Source organism: Puntigrus tetrazona, chromosome 1, assembly GCF_018831695.1.
Source record: "Puntigrus tetrazona isolate hp1 chromosome 1, ASM1883169v1, whole genome shotgun sequence".
In the NCBI taxonomy this organism is placed as follows: domain Eukaryota; kingdom Metazoa; phylum Chordata; class Actinopteri; order Cypriniformes; family Cyprinidae; genus Puntigrus; species Puntigrus tetrazona.
The window spans coordinates 27,363,531-27,378,571 of record NC_056699.1 but is presented as its reverse complement, the minus strand read 5'-3'; the positions used below and the strand labels follow the sequence as shown (position 1 = coordinate 27,378,571).

Below are 15,041 nucleotides of genomic sequence, written 5' to 3'. Positions count from 1 at the left end.
TTCTGAGACCATTTCTGAAAAGCACATAAGAATTTGTCTAAAAGTGTAGTTTCTTATTTTTAGTTTAAAAGAACATACTAATAGTAGATTTGAATAGAGCTGATAAACTCACATTATTAGTCTTTAACTCAACACTGATTATCTTGAGGATCTTATCTGTCGTGTGTTTAATTCTTTGATGTCCCAGCATGCTGTTTATGACTGATTTCTTTGCTCCGTTCTCACGCTTCTGCTCTCTGTGTTTATTTCTGCAACATTCTCTGATCATTCACACTGATGACATAGTGACTAAAACACACACACACACACACACACACACACAGAGCAGTGAACACACACACACACACACACACACACAGAGCAGTGAACACACACACACACACACACACACACACACAGTGAGAGCACACACACACACACACACACACACACAGAGATCAGTGACACACACAGCACACACACACACACACACACACACAGATGTTTTGAACACCTTTAAACACACACACACAAACCATCAGAGCGCTCGTGACATCAACACACACACAAAACTACAGCACCACGGCCATTTACTACAAATAAACAATCATCTAAATAACACAGTTACTACAGTTAAACTTGGTAAGTCACAAATGAAGCTAAAACATGGACTTTGTATTAAAACTGTTTTATATACATCCATCAAACTACTACAGTAAAACCATGGTTCATTTTCAAAAGGCCTTTGAACCGCACAAAGCTGTAAATCACTATTTTACTACAATTCACTATTTGAATAAATAGTGTAGTTTTACTACTGTGTAAACCTCTTGATGGGATGGGGTGATAGCACACTGCATGGACTTTTAAACAGTGTGCTTATAATCAGTCTAGATCTATTCTACTACAGTAAAACATTGGTTCATTTGGCTGCAGTTGATCTTTGCTTGTGCACGTGAGATGTAAACAATATTATAACTTTTAGAAACTGATTTGATTTTTTTAATGTGAGAAATTTTAGATACTGTTGTAGAAAGCTCATATGGTGGGATGGGGTGATAGTTTAAACATGCATCTAGTCATGTTGAGAAGTTTAAACAACTAGTCTCCAGATCAGAACCAGTTTATAACATTCAGTTTATGGCTGCAGATGATATGAGCTTCAAAACATAGATGAACACATATGCTGTATTATTCTCACAGAATAAGTACATAAAGTACAAGTTATGACTGTAAGTGTTGATCAATGCTGTATTATAGATGTATTTTCTGCTGATGTCGGTCAGAATGGCTCCTCGTCTTCCTCTGATCTTTCTGCTCATGATTCCCGGTGAGTCTCTTTAACATTCACATCACAAACACTCAACACACAAGAAATCCAGAGCAGGGTCTACACACATTGTGGACTTGTCTATACTAACACACTTAAAATCTACTGCCCAGTGACTTTAGACCAGGTTTTAATGACGCAGTCTATTTTCCTCAAAATAGCAATGCAACAAAATTGCACCTGAATAAAACTCGATTTCAGATCAGCGCACAAATTCTATTTAAACAATGTGGCTCAATACGAGAAAATGCTAACTGCGTCAGGTTGAAACTAGCAAAGAAGACTGACACTGACCGCATTACTCAGGGTGTGTGATAGAGTGAAGTGATGAAGTGAAGTGGTCTGAATGTGTTTATCTGTATTTATCTGTAGTTGTCTCTGATAGAGAGAACGTTCAGGGGGCGTGGCTTTGGACAGGAGGGCGGGACATTCATGTTCAGCGCTATCAGGCTAAACTTAGCATTCTCCAAGATATCCTCCTGTACCTTTAAAAAAAATTATACAATAATTAAATACGTTGTAACTATATTCATGTCTGTTGTAACTGATGAAACAACATTTTTATCTTTTAACTGATGAATCCTGTGTTTCAGGTGTATCTAGTGATGATTGGTCTGTGAGATACAGTCCTTCACACATCTGTGCTCTAAAACACTCATCAGTGATAATGAGCTGCACTTATACATACCCTCCTGAACATCAGATAGAGGAAGTGTTCTGGACCAAAAACCCTGTAAAGGATGTAGAGCCTCCAGATCTGTCTGAGGACCCTGAATACAGTCAGAGGCTTCAGTATCTGGGAGATAAACAGAAGAGCTGCACCATGAGACTGAGTCATGTGACACAGAAAGATGAACACGAGTACTGTTTCAGATTCACTACTGATAAAAATAAATGGCTTGGTGAACCAGGAGTGACTCTTACTGTGACAGGTGACTCTGATGAGGTTTCTCTCTTCTTGAATAATAATCAGTGTATGATATAATGTGTGTGTTGTGTTCAGATCTTCAGGTGGAGTCTCCTGAGAGAGTGACAGAGGGAGATTCAGTCCGTCTGACATAAAAGCAGCTGCGCTCTGACTGACAGAGCAACATTCATCTGGTACAGAAACTCACAGCCATTAACTGAGAGAAGAGACAGAAACAATATACTCCTGCTGCAGTCAGTCAGAAGAGAGGATGCAGGCAGATATAGCTGTGATCTACAGAAACACACTATCTACATCTCTCCTGAGGTTTATCTCAATGTCACGTGTGAGTAAGTAAAGACTGTTCTTTATCTTTGACTTGAATTCATTCATCTCAATAAACCTCTTAACTTTTCTCAAGAATCATTTAACACGTTCATATTGGTGTAGTAACAACAGATCTCTCACGGTCTCCAGCAGTTCCTCAGTTTTCTTCTCGTCCTCTTTCTGTTCTGTTTTTTCTTCTTTTTGAAGGCCTTCTGTCTCTTCTGTAGAGACCCAAATCATCAAAAGTCATCTCTAGTTATTTATTTATTCTCCTAATGTGTGTGATTGATCGTCCTTCACTACATCTCAGACAGATTCATAAAAACTAGCATCACTGCTGAGAAACTGCTGCACTTCTATCTTTAAGATGTTCATCTCCCTTCAAGAACTCTGTTGAGTTTTCATTTAAACCACATTCTCAGTGAAACTCAGTGAAATCTAACATGCTGCAGTGTATGTTTATAAATTGAATCAGAACCTAGTAAAACAATTCACTTTATTTCAAATATTTATAGCCTCATGATTTCTTGTCTTTTTGTTAACTTCATTTAATTTACTTATTTAACCTTATTTATGTCTGTGTTTTATGCTTTAGACCCACCAAAGAGCGTCTCAGTGTCCATCAGTCCATCTGAAATAGTGGAGGGAGATTCAGTGACTCTGATCTGCAGCAGTGATTCAAACCCACCTGCAGAAATCAGCTGGATTAAAGGAGGAACAACTGTAGGATCTGGAAGAATTTACAACATCTCAAAGATCAGATCTGATCACAGTGAAGAATACAAGTGCAAGTCCATCAATGAACATGGAGTGAAATACTCTGAAGCTGTCAATTTCAAATGTCATGTGTGAGTTAGTGAGTTCAGTAACATTACATTCATTTTACATTTTTTTTTAATGATTGTTATTGATATGATTTTTGTCTGTTTCAGACCCACCCAGGAACGTCTCAGTGTTCATGAATAGATCTGGTGAGAATAGTGAGGGAGATTCAGTGACTCTGATCTGCAGCAGTGATTCAAACCCACCTGCTCTGAACTTCTTCTGGTTTAAGGAGAATCAAAGCTCATCTGTTGGATCTGGACAGAGTTTCAGTGCACTACAGAGTGGACGCTTCTACTGTGAGGCTCACAATCAACACGGATCTCAGAGATCAGGACGCTGTTTCTGTCACAGGTGAAGCTTTTATTAACACCTCCTGTATCTTCACATCATTCATCAGTTTGTTAATCACCATCATCTTCATCTTTCAGTTCATCCTGGTGACGGTAAGAATGTGATTGTGATCACAGCAGCATCTGGAGGAGGATTATTCATCATCATCATCATCATCATCATCCTGTTTATAATGTGAGTTCAGTAAAAACAACTGATCCACGACAAACAGTTCAATTTTTTCCGAGAGTAGTAGAAATAGCTAATATTTGATTATTAATAATCCTCACCTGCAGAATTCATATTTTCTCTCTTTACATTTGATTTTAACAGAAAGAAACAAAGAAGAGTTAAAACCTGGAAGATCCATAGCGAAGCAGGTAAATCGTTCAGACAACGGGTGAAAACTAATCTTACAGTAAAACTAAGAAACAAAACTAAGAAAATAGAAGAACTCAAACATTGTAACTTATTCTTTCAGTTTATTGTGAATATTCATATGTTTACAGTTTGAATGTGTATATATTTGTTTGTGTCACCAAGCCAGCAGAGGAGCGCTTACCTCTGGGTGATCTCGCGATCACTCCCTCTGCTGCTACTCCCTGATCCCTCGCTTCACCGTCCCGCCTCCGAGTCCCAGACTCCACCTCGGCTTGTAGACCCGTCGGCTTCCTCAGGCTCCTAGCTCCCTCCTCTCCAGCCGTGCTCCGTCAGTCCACCAGCTTCACCAGGCTCCATCGTCTCTCGGCCCGCCTTGGTCAGTCGTCGACCATCCGTCGCCTCAGGATTCCTCTCCTCCAGAGCCGCCTCGCCCTCCATCCCTCCGGCTCTGTCAGGTTCCTCCCTCCCCCGGCTCCACCTCAGTCCTCTGTCGCTCTGGCTCCGCGCGTCCTTCTGTCCCCCAGGCGTCAGTCGCAGAAGCCTGCGGTGCACGCCTAGGACCTCCAGCGCCTCTGTGTCACCCTGGCTCTTCAGCTCTCCACCTCAGTCTCCTCGACCACCTGCTCCGCGGCCTGGTCGGTCGGCCCCATGGGGTTGATGACCGCTACCTCTCCATGGCTCCTCCCTCCGTTGACTCCACCAATAACCTTCATGGCTGGGCTCTGGATCGCCTCGCTCCAGACTCCTCCTGTCTTCTCCCTGGCTCCTCCCTCCGTCTCTTTCTCCTGGACTCCGTTTGCTGACTCCTCCCGAACCCCTTCCCAAGCTCCCAGTGTTGTTTTGTTTTGTTTGTTTTATGGAGCGCCAGGAGTTGCTCATTAGGAGGGGGCTATGTCACCAAGCCATCAGAGGAGCCCTGACCTCTTGGTGATCTTACGATCACTACCTCTGCTGCTACTTCCTACTGTAGCAAGTTGCAGGTTGCATTGTTCGCCTGTTGTTGTTAGATCGCTATTGGATTATTGTTTCTGGTTTCCCTAGTTTTGACCCTGCCTGTCTTCCGTTGTTCTGATTGTTTGCTGCCTGACCTGACCTTCGCCCGTTTCTGGATTTTGTGTTTGCCTTGTTTCGATATTCCTGTTTGACGCCTGCCTGTTTTGACCATGCCTTTGTTCAATAAAAAGACTGCATATGGATACGCCTCAGACCCCTCTTACGTGACAGTTTGTCTATCTGTATAATCAATAGCAAGGAGTGTAAGGAATAAATAATTGTAATTAAAATCAAATTCTCTTTTAAATCGCTACTCTGTGAATCAATGAAATATACTTGTGCTTTACATTACATTTAGAGGTCAACCGAACGCCCACAGCTACACAGCTAGGTCTAGTATCGATTAATCCTCCATTATTTCTAAAAACATAAATACTCAATGAAAACAAAACTTATGCTTTACTAATAAACAAACGATAACCCCAGCATTTAACCATCAGCATCAGTTCTGTGGACAAGCTGCTCCTTGATTAGTTTGTCTTTATTATATATGGTCTTGTATTCCAGGATGAACTCTATTCTGACGTGTCACAGAGGCCTCTTTCTGAACCTGATAAAGTCAGGGACTCTCTGTATGCCAGTGTGAAACCCAGAAAACTGAGAGGAAAGACTCCTGAATCCAGAGACTCCGAGGACATCCAGTACGCAACGGTCCAACATCACCGAAAGAAAGAGACGAACAGAGCGGAACATGATGAATGTCAGTATGATAATATAAGAGTTCATCAGCCTGATGCTGCCGGGAGGTGAGGAAAAACTACTTAACCAGCACAGATCTGAGCTTTAACACTGTTGTGCTCCTGGTTTTAATTATTTCTTTATTTTATTATTATGTTTTAGGCAATCTAATGTTCAGACTGTAGAAGACGTATCGGTGATCTACAGCAGCGTCAAATGAGCGCTAGAGACCAGCAAAAACACCTGCGTTCAAGCCTTTAATGAGCGACTGTTTGATAGCTAATAATTAACTCATCTGTTCACAGCTACTCTACATTTTTTTAACCCACATTAATGTTCATTTGTTCTCTTTGACCCCCTTGTGAGATAATTACTATTACTATTATTATCCTGGACTGATGTCTTAGCTTTCTTTTTTTAACGCTCTGTTGTGTGTGTGTGTGTGTGTGTGCACACCTGGTATCTATCATGTTATGAGGACCAAATATCTCCACAAGGAAAGGAATACCGGTACATTTTTAGGTCTCCGTGAGGAAACAAGCTTATAAACCATACAGGATTACATTTTTTGACAATTTGAAATTGCCAATAGTTTCCTGTAAGGTTTAGGTGTATAATAACACATACAGTCTGTACAGTATAAATTACACATTACACCTATGGAAAGTCCCCATAAAACATGGAAACCCAAACATGTGTGTGTGTGTGAGAGATTTGAATTGAGAAATTTGCCTCTGTTTAATCCAGTTGGCTATTTTCAGTATATTTTCAGAATAAACTATTATATATCTGTATGTGTTCTACTGCAAAAAAACTAATGTTGAGAAGTAATGGTATATATTAACTTATTGCCATATCAGCATTTAATTATTTTTTTTTATCAAAAGTACAGTACTGTACTGTATCAGTGTTTGCATGCAAAAGTATTTTTGTATTTTATTAACAGTGTGTTTTTTTTTTTGTTTTGGTTTTTCTATTAAAGGCAATTGCTACAGTAAACCTGATTGACCTTCAAGCCGTTTAATGCTGTAGGGTTTTCTCTAGTGGATGAATTGTGAAACACTAGGCCTAGTCTTCAAGAGGGCGGGGCTGTATGCAGACTAACAGCCCTTGTATAATAAGCATAATATAATATAACGTGAATGACTAATATACATGAATAATCAATGAGCATGTAAATGGCATGATTGCATGATAAGTGATTAGGATGCAATAGAATATTAAAAAAATATTCAATAATAAACGATTCCAATTGAATGAAGAATAAATGAAATGAATGAATGAATATAAAAGAAAGAAAGTCAAACACATCTGTCGTGTTCACACACACAACGTGAGTTTTCCTGACGATTCTCAGATCAGAGTTGGTGCATTAGAACGACGCTTTTAATGTTTAATCCTCCCTAGTCTCCTGAAGCCCTGGTGACCCCGTCAGCCACGCTCTGCCCTTGTTCACACACTGATCGATGGGTGGTCTTTTATAGGATGTCAGCGGCGCTGGCGCAGCACGTATGAGAAGAAACGCCCGTCCCGTCCTGTCTGAACCAAAAAGCTCGACACACAAAGAAAGGTCTTTCTCAAAGGGATCGATGGACGCTGTTATCCAGACACAGCCTATTTTTACATAGCTCAGCTATCTTTTGATTCGACGAAAAGAAAAAGGTCTAACACCTTCTGCCTGCGTCTCTGGTCATGTGTGGCCAAACTTTCTGTTTTCAAGTCCATCTTATGCCGCAGAACGAGTCACATGACAGCGTTTCAAGGTAGCATGCTAGCTTTTCATGCATAATCGTTTTTTTATTCTATTTGAAATCATTTTTAGATCATTCTATTATTGTTTTTATTCCTCGTTTTTATGCTTTACGTAAAGCGCCGTGTATGAAGCGAGCCTTGCCTTAAAAGCTTACCCTGACTTTTAAGGTTTACGCAGTTTAATTACTAGCAACCCCTTTACCTTGAGAAAAGGTGCCTTGAGAAAATCTCCAGTAGCTGGTGTTCATACAGAAACTAAAGAACAAACGCCTAATGTTAAAAATCAGTTCATGTCCTCATTGAAGCAACCGTGAGGAGACTTTTAAACGTTGGATGGCTTCGATATTATAGGGTTGCTGTGAGTTTAACAGCCTGAAGGATAAAGAAAGAGCAACACATTGCACTTTTTGTATACAACAGTGCCACCTAACATGAGAAGCGAGACGTTGCAGAGATCTAACCTGAGAGTCAAGACCAGCATCAAAGCAGGACGGACATTTTGTAAGAAGAAAAGCGATTCGCTAAATCCTAGAAACACAACCAATCCAGGCTCGTTATCTGTCATCTTGGGGTCCTCGACACGCTTGTGATGCTCGGTGAATGCAAACAGAAGTTCTGCTTAACTTTATCTGGTTTGACTTCATCTCGGTGGCGGCCTTGGCCGACCCAGATCTCCCACGGAGCCTCGTTACGAACAAACCGATGTCAGGCAGGATGTGAGTTGGCGAGGCGGCCTTGTCTTAATATGTTTCCTCTTTATGTTCCTCATGACCCTGCGGCTGAATGAGCTGCTTTCAAACAGACTGAATATCTGATGCGTTCAATCGCTTCTTTCATGCGAAGGCGCGGATCTCCACGCGACTCTCAAGCGCGTGTCTCCGCCGAGAGCCGTCGAGCACAATGGTGTTTTCATCAGGTGATTATAGCATAATATCTCACATTAAATCCAGCGGAGGCTTTATTTCGGTCTGTTTTACACAAACAAACTTCGTTGGCAGAGCGCGGCGCTCGGGGTTTAAATCGGGGATGTTTTAGGAAGCTGCTCGTTACGGTGACGCTGTGGATAATGACACAGATCGTGACTGAATGTGAGCCGTGCCGTTAAACACAGAGAGCAAAGCAAAACCACTGTGTGCTCGGTAACTACAACAGAAAATAGTGGAAATTATCAGCATGAAAAAGCTCATTATCTGTCTCGACAAAACATAAGGATAAGTGCAGGCATCCAATCCAGTCTGCATTTTATTTAGACCCATGTAATAAATAAAGATGCGTATATATATATATATATATATATATATATATATATATATACTCAACGCCCTCCGTCACTAGTTAGCATTTTTGAAAACATACAGTGTAAAATAATACATAGAGATTTTAATAGCGTCTGTTTTTGTTTTGTTTGCATGAAGACCCAGAGCCATGTTCTCAGCAGGGTTCGTGAGAAGCTCTCGTCTCTCATACGTCCGTCTGCCTCTCTCTTTTTCGCTTTCATCGCCTCTTTGCTGTCTTCCCACGGGCCGTGTGTGATAAGATCTCTCTCCCTGGCCTTGCGTGCCAGTCCTCTCCTCCAGCAAACACCTGTCCGTCTCGTCTCTATACACCTCCACCACTCCAGCGAAACACCAGAACCGTTTACAGCCTCCAAACTTGGTTTTTAGCTCGTCTGTTTGGTTCAGTGGCCTAGTTAATAACCTTCTCATCAGGCGGCGCGAGGACAAGCGCAGACAGATGGCTCAACGTTTCTTTTAGCAGACAGGCGTGAATGTTACTGACATTTAACATGGTGTCATGAACTCCTGCACGATTTTTTTAAGGCTTGCAATGCATGTAATGTTCGTTTTTAAAGGGTTGCTTCACCCCAAAAATGAAAATGTAGTGCAAACTCCAAACTTGTAAAGCCTTGTTCATCCTTGGATCACAGATTAACATCTTTCGGATGAAAGCTTAGTGATTTTTAGATCATAGATAGATATTTTAGTAAAGAAACTGGCAACCATTAGTATAAATAAAAACCAAAGTACAGCCAGCTTTGGCCGTGGTCTACACCACTTTCAGCTGACGTGAACAAAACTTCACTTGCAGCTCACCTTCCATCAAAAATAAATGAATATTGTTAAAAAAATGTTTAATAAAACAAATATGAGTCTAAATTTTAGAGCTAAATTCAGAAATGTGTTCTCAATTCCTATGATTTCAATGTTCTGTAATGTGCCCGGGAAACAAATTTAAGTCATAAAATCATAAAACACACCACATTATTTTTTCTCAAACATTTGAAGGTTTATTTTGAATCTTCTAATGCTGTTTTCTTCTCTAGCGATGATAACACTGAGACATAAAGACGCTCCCAGGATGTTAGTCTCTGAGTATTTTCTCACTGTTCTCACAACATAAGCCCATACCAGATATTAATAAAGTTATACTAACGTTCTGTGCTTTGAGAACGTTCTGTCTTGTTCATAAAAAACCAAGTAAAGGTTGTGAGGACTTTGTGTTTGTTGCCGGGTCAAACGTTCTTTGTCCAGTAAAAGTTCTAGTCTAGGTGCTAGAAAAGCGTGTCTGCTTCTTTTCGTTCTGTCTGCACCACGAACGCCGTGTTTTCGATCCCCACAACAGAAAACCGTTTTTCTCCACAAAGGGTTTTTCGAGAAGAAAAGCAGGCACCTGCGCGGCCGACCAAGGACCCTGCACGAGGACGCGTGCCGCAAAGAAGAGGTTCTGTTGCCATGCCGACAGCTCATCTCCACAGAAACGCTACTATTATCACGTGATGATATCTTGTGTCGAAATTTGAAAGAAAATGTCATTTAGGGATTCAAAACAGAGATGCCGACAAAATAAGATCCGAACATCAGAGAACTCAAATATGCGGTTTATGAGCCTTTATTGTCCTGAGATATCTTATATAGCTCATAAATAGTTTTTGCCTACATTAAGTGCTATCAAGTGGTTATCTGCAATTAAAAATAAAAGTAAATCATTTTTACATAATGTGCGTATACTGTACATATGTATTCTGTATAAATACAAACACGTGCATGTATATATTTAGAAAAAAATGCTATTTGTTATCAAAATATATTTACATATATTATAAAATACACATTTGGTGTAGTTGTTTAATTATTAGTTGTTGTGCGCATGCGTGCTGCATTGCAAAGGATCGAGAAAGCGTTTTAAACGATTTCAAATGAAAACTCAATAAAGTCTCCTGATGAAAGAGCTATCTCTCTCTCTCTCTGTGCTCCTGCTTTATACGTGAGCGACCTTCACACACACACACACACACACGCACGCGCTCAGATACAGATGTGTGTGTAGGTGTGCGGGTGATGGAGACGCTTTGTTTTCGGGTCTGAATGTTTTAACAAGCTCTGACCGAGCTTCTGTGAGATCTGTGCTCTGAATGTCTCCTGAAATCATCACAGAACACCTCTGTGTCCCACATATATATATATATAAAAATATATATTGTAAACATTTGAAGAAAAGTTTGGCTGCATTTTGGCTTTAAAACAATTTTGATGAAAGGTGTGTGCATATATATATATATATATATATATATATATATATTTTTTTTTTTATTATTCTTACATATATACTTTTTTTCATAAGTTTTAATGTAAAGTTGTTTTTTTATTTCTATATATATATATATATATATATATATATATATATATATATATATATATATATATATATTTTAACAGTAGCTTTTTTAGGTGTTTACTAAGCATTTAGGGAAATTAATGTATTCCATACGAACATATTCATGCATACTTGCATGCTTCATTTGTATGCCTTATCATACTTCATGTTCAGGGTCAATGAAAGCATCAGTAAGGATGATGTCTATAAAGTGAAGCAAGAATCCTCGTCCCGTCAGTCGGTCAGTGTTTCAGTATTAGACCTGTGTCCTCAGATCTGAACAGCTGTAATTCTGAGTATCCTCTCTGGTAAATGTCAGCCGGTGTACAAACACACACCAGACTCTCTCTCTCTCTCTCTCTCTCTCTCTCTAACCCTGCACACACCGAGCAGATCCGTCCACAAACACACACAGAAGAGCTCTTCCCGCTCTCAAAAACACCACGCTTTCTTACCTTCAAAGACGTGGCACCAGAGCAGGTTCAATACGTGACCCCTGGCGCATTTGATTACATCGATACAGGTGAGTACTTACCACCTCGCTTCAGAACCCTTCAGAACCCTTCAGAACCCTTCAGAAACCTTCAGAACCCTACAGAAACCTTCAGAACCCTTCAGAAACCTTCAGAAACCTTCAGAAACCTTCAGAACCCTTCAGAACCCTACAGAAACCTTCAGACCTCGAAACCCAACGAATGCAAAACAGATATGAAACACATGTAGTGATGCAACCGTGTCATAATCAGCTTCCTTTAATGCAGACGCTGTAGGTTTTCTCTACGCTGATATCCACTGACCTTCAGCTGGACAGAAGCCTGTTTTATGTGTGCAGTGTAAATATATAATACAATATATAATAAACACAGGGAATCCCAAACGGTTTTTGCCAGCCAAAAGCTAATATATAGCCCAAATAAAATATTTAAACGATTGCATATTTTAAATGACAGTAATAATAAACACTCTGCATGCTCACAGATGTCTGCTAACGGTCACAGTACGTTTATTAGTAATGTACATGATATAGAAATATAGTTTATATTAGCGTTCAAGCACAAAATATATTGCATTAGCGTTCAAGTCATTTTTTTTACATTCGCAAGCAAGTCACCAATGTAACGTTTGATGCATTTTACCATGTTTCTCTTTTTAATAGCATAACAGCTAATTAATAAATGACGTATAATACGGTGGTTTTGATCGGTTTCTCAAGGCTCTTCATCTCCACATCGTGACACACTCCTCTGCTTCATCACACACCACCCAAGCACCAGACTCCACGCCAGCTTCCTACCAAAGCGTTTTATTTCAAAGCTTCACACGTGTCATACACAGCATCTCACGAGCTCAGCGGGTCTTCATCTGAAAGGAGAGACGGAAACGAGTCGGTTCTTCACGTCTCGGGCTTCATCACGGTGTAGTTTCATTCGGTCTCCACCGGCCTGAAGCTTACCCAGACGCTTCTCTGTTCTCGAGCACCGAGTAGAATCGAAACGAATCGGTGAGAATGAAGTTTTATGGCCTGTTTCTTAAAATGCACCGGAAAAGCAGTCATAAGAGTACATTCGTGAAATGATGAATTGATAAATAAGCTTTCGGTAGGGTTGGTTAGATTACTGCTGTTTGAAAACCTGGGTGGAAAAACACGAAATAAATAACAAAATTAAAAATAAGCGAAATATGGCCAAAATGAAAAGTTTTCCTTATAATATCTTCAAGGAATAACGCGTTTTGTTGGCTGCATGCTGCTTATGACTGCTCTTCCTCTCCAGATGATTCTGAACATCTCCAGAAGATGGAAAGCACCAAATGCTCTTTTTGCTGAGAGTCTGCTTGGCTTCACTGGATCGACACCTGTCCGGCGCTTTGCTCTGTTTCTCCCGGCCTTGGGCCCGAGGACGAGCCGCAGGTCCGTGCCGAAGCTCGGTCTGCGGGCCAGCGGGAAGAGCGCGCCGCACGGAGCGTCGCACGCCGCCGCCCGCAGCGCCTGGTACGAGCGGATGGACACTTTGCGGTGCTGCGAGGGCCCGGTCTCGAGGGGGAGCCCGCCGCGCCGCGCCAGCGCCTCGAACACCTGCTCCAGATTGACGCAGTCTTTGGCGGAGGTCTCGAACAGGGCGCAGCCGGGGCCCAGCGCGCGCAGCACCTCTGTCCGCGACACCGCGCGCCGCTCCGAGGGCAGGTCCACCTTGTTCGCGCACACCACCGTGGGCGCGCGCGCCTTCTGCTTGGATCGGTGCAGCGCCGTCTTGGCCGCGAGGATCTCGGCGTGAAGAGCGCGCGCTTCCTCGAACGAGCCTCGGTCGTCGACGCTGAAGACCAGCAGGAATATGTCTCCTGAAACACAGAAGAGACCGGGTCAGTGTCTGGAGCTTTATAGAGATTCATGATGATGATTGGCTCATGTTTTAACTGAATAAAAAATAGCCATAAAGCGTCTACTTTTTGTTCTTTGTTCAATTAGAAGGTTAATATCTATATAAAACCTGAACTGAATCCTGGATAATGATTTCGACACGCATTCATTCTGATTTTAAGTGCATTCATTCACTTTTTTCGCCCACAAATAACTTTTTATGAGCTATCTAGCTTTGAAAACTTCACAGAGCCGCGTAAAGCAGTGCGTCCCAAGCGTTTTAAGCGCGCAAATAAATGCAAATAAAATATTTCCAGAAACAAGATTCCAAGAAAGCAGAACGCTTAATAAAGCCTAGCTCTTCTTCTGACGCCGATCTGAAGGAAGAAGAGCGCACTCAAAACCGATCGCGCAGAGACTTTTACGCACCGGTGAGGATGGACAGCCTCCTCTTGGCGGGGAAGCTCCTCTCCCCGGACGCGTCCAGTATGTCTATCTGGTACGTCTCTCCGCGGATTCGGTAGAGTTTTCGATGGAAGTCCTCGCTCGTGGGCTCGTATCGCTCCTCGAAGCCGTCGCGCAGGAAGCGGCGCAGGATGGAGGTCTTCCCGACGCGCGGCGCGCCGAGCACCACGATGCGCCTGCAGTTCTGCGGCTTGGTGGCGTGCGGCTCGCCCGCCAGCGGCTGGAGGCGCGCGTTGCCGTGCAAGACCAGCGCGGCGAGCTGGTCCAGAGGGGACCTTTTGTCCAGGCTGGACGCGCGCGCCACCCGCGCCTTCTGCTCCTGCTGCTTCAGCTGCGTCGTGGCCAGTTTGAGGATCCCCAGTCCGGCTTTGGAGAGCGCGCTGACGCCGAACCCGGTCGCGCTTCTGTAGGCGAGCAGGACGCCGGGCTGCAGGGCTGCGGCCGCTTTGACGCTCTGCTCCATGACGGGGCGCATCGAAGGCAGGCGGATCTGCTTTGTATCGATCGGATGCGCTCGGGAGAATGCTGCGGTGCGCTCGCGGCGCGCTGCTTATGTACCCGCGCGCGCGTCGTGGCTGTGATTGACAGGAGCGCCGCCCATGTACCGAGAGGAACAAGACGTTTCCCGGAGCGGTGCGCGGTGATATGGGCCATCTCTCGTAATGATTACAGCCCGCAGCTGCCTGGCCTTTAATTGGGTCAGAGGAGGTTTTAATTCAACGCATGTCAATGGAAAGCGGCAAGAAGAAAAAACAATAGCCTATATTCATTTAGTATTAATGCATGCGATATGTATATCAAAGAAGGAAAAATCCTTCATCGTTGGAAATGTTATGCTTGTGCAAATAATTTACAAAACAATACAAGTGGCTTTTTACTTTTATGCATTAGAGAAGCATCTTTAAGTTAACAGTCTCTCAGTGAATTAATGTTCGTCTGCAGTCGTGAAGATATAAAGTAAAAATATGTTGTTGTTGTTGTTGTTGTTTTGTTTCTTTGTTTGT

The 15,041-nt window shown here is 42.2% G+C and overlaps 2 pseudogenes; one reads left to right on the top strand and one right to left on the bottom strand.

Annotated features, from left to right (window-relative positions):
- The first annotated feature begins 1,266 nt into the window (after positions 1-1,266).
- Positions 1,267-11,496, top strand: LOC122349192 (annotated as a pseudogene).
- Positions 11,497-12,692: 1,196 nt separating this feature from the next.
- LOC122349181 lies at positions 12,693-14,691 on the bottom strand (annotated as a pseudogene).
- Positions 14,692-15,041: the final 350 nt, after the last annotated feature.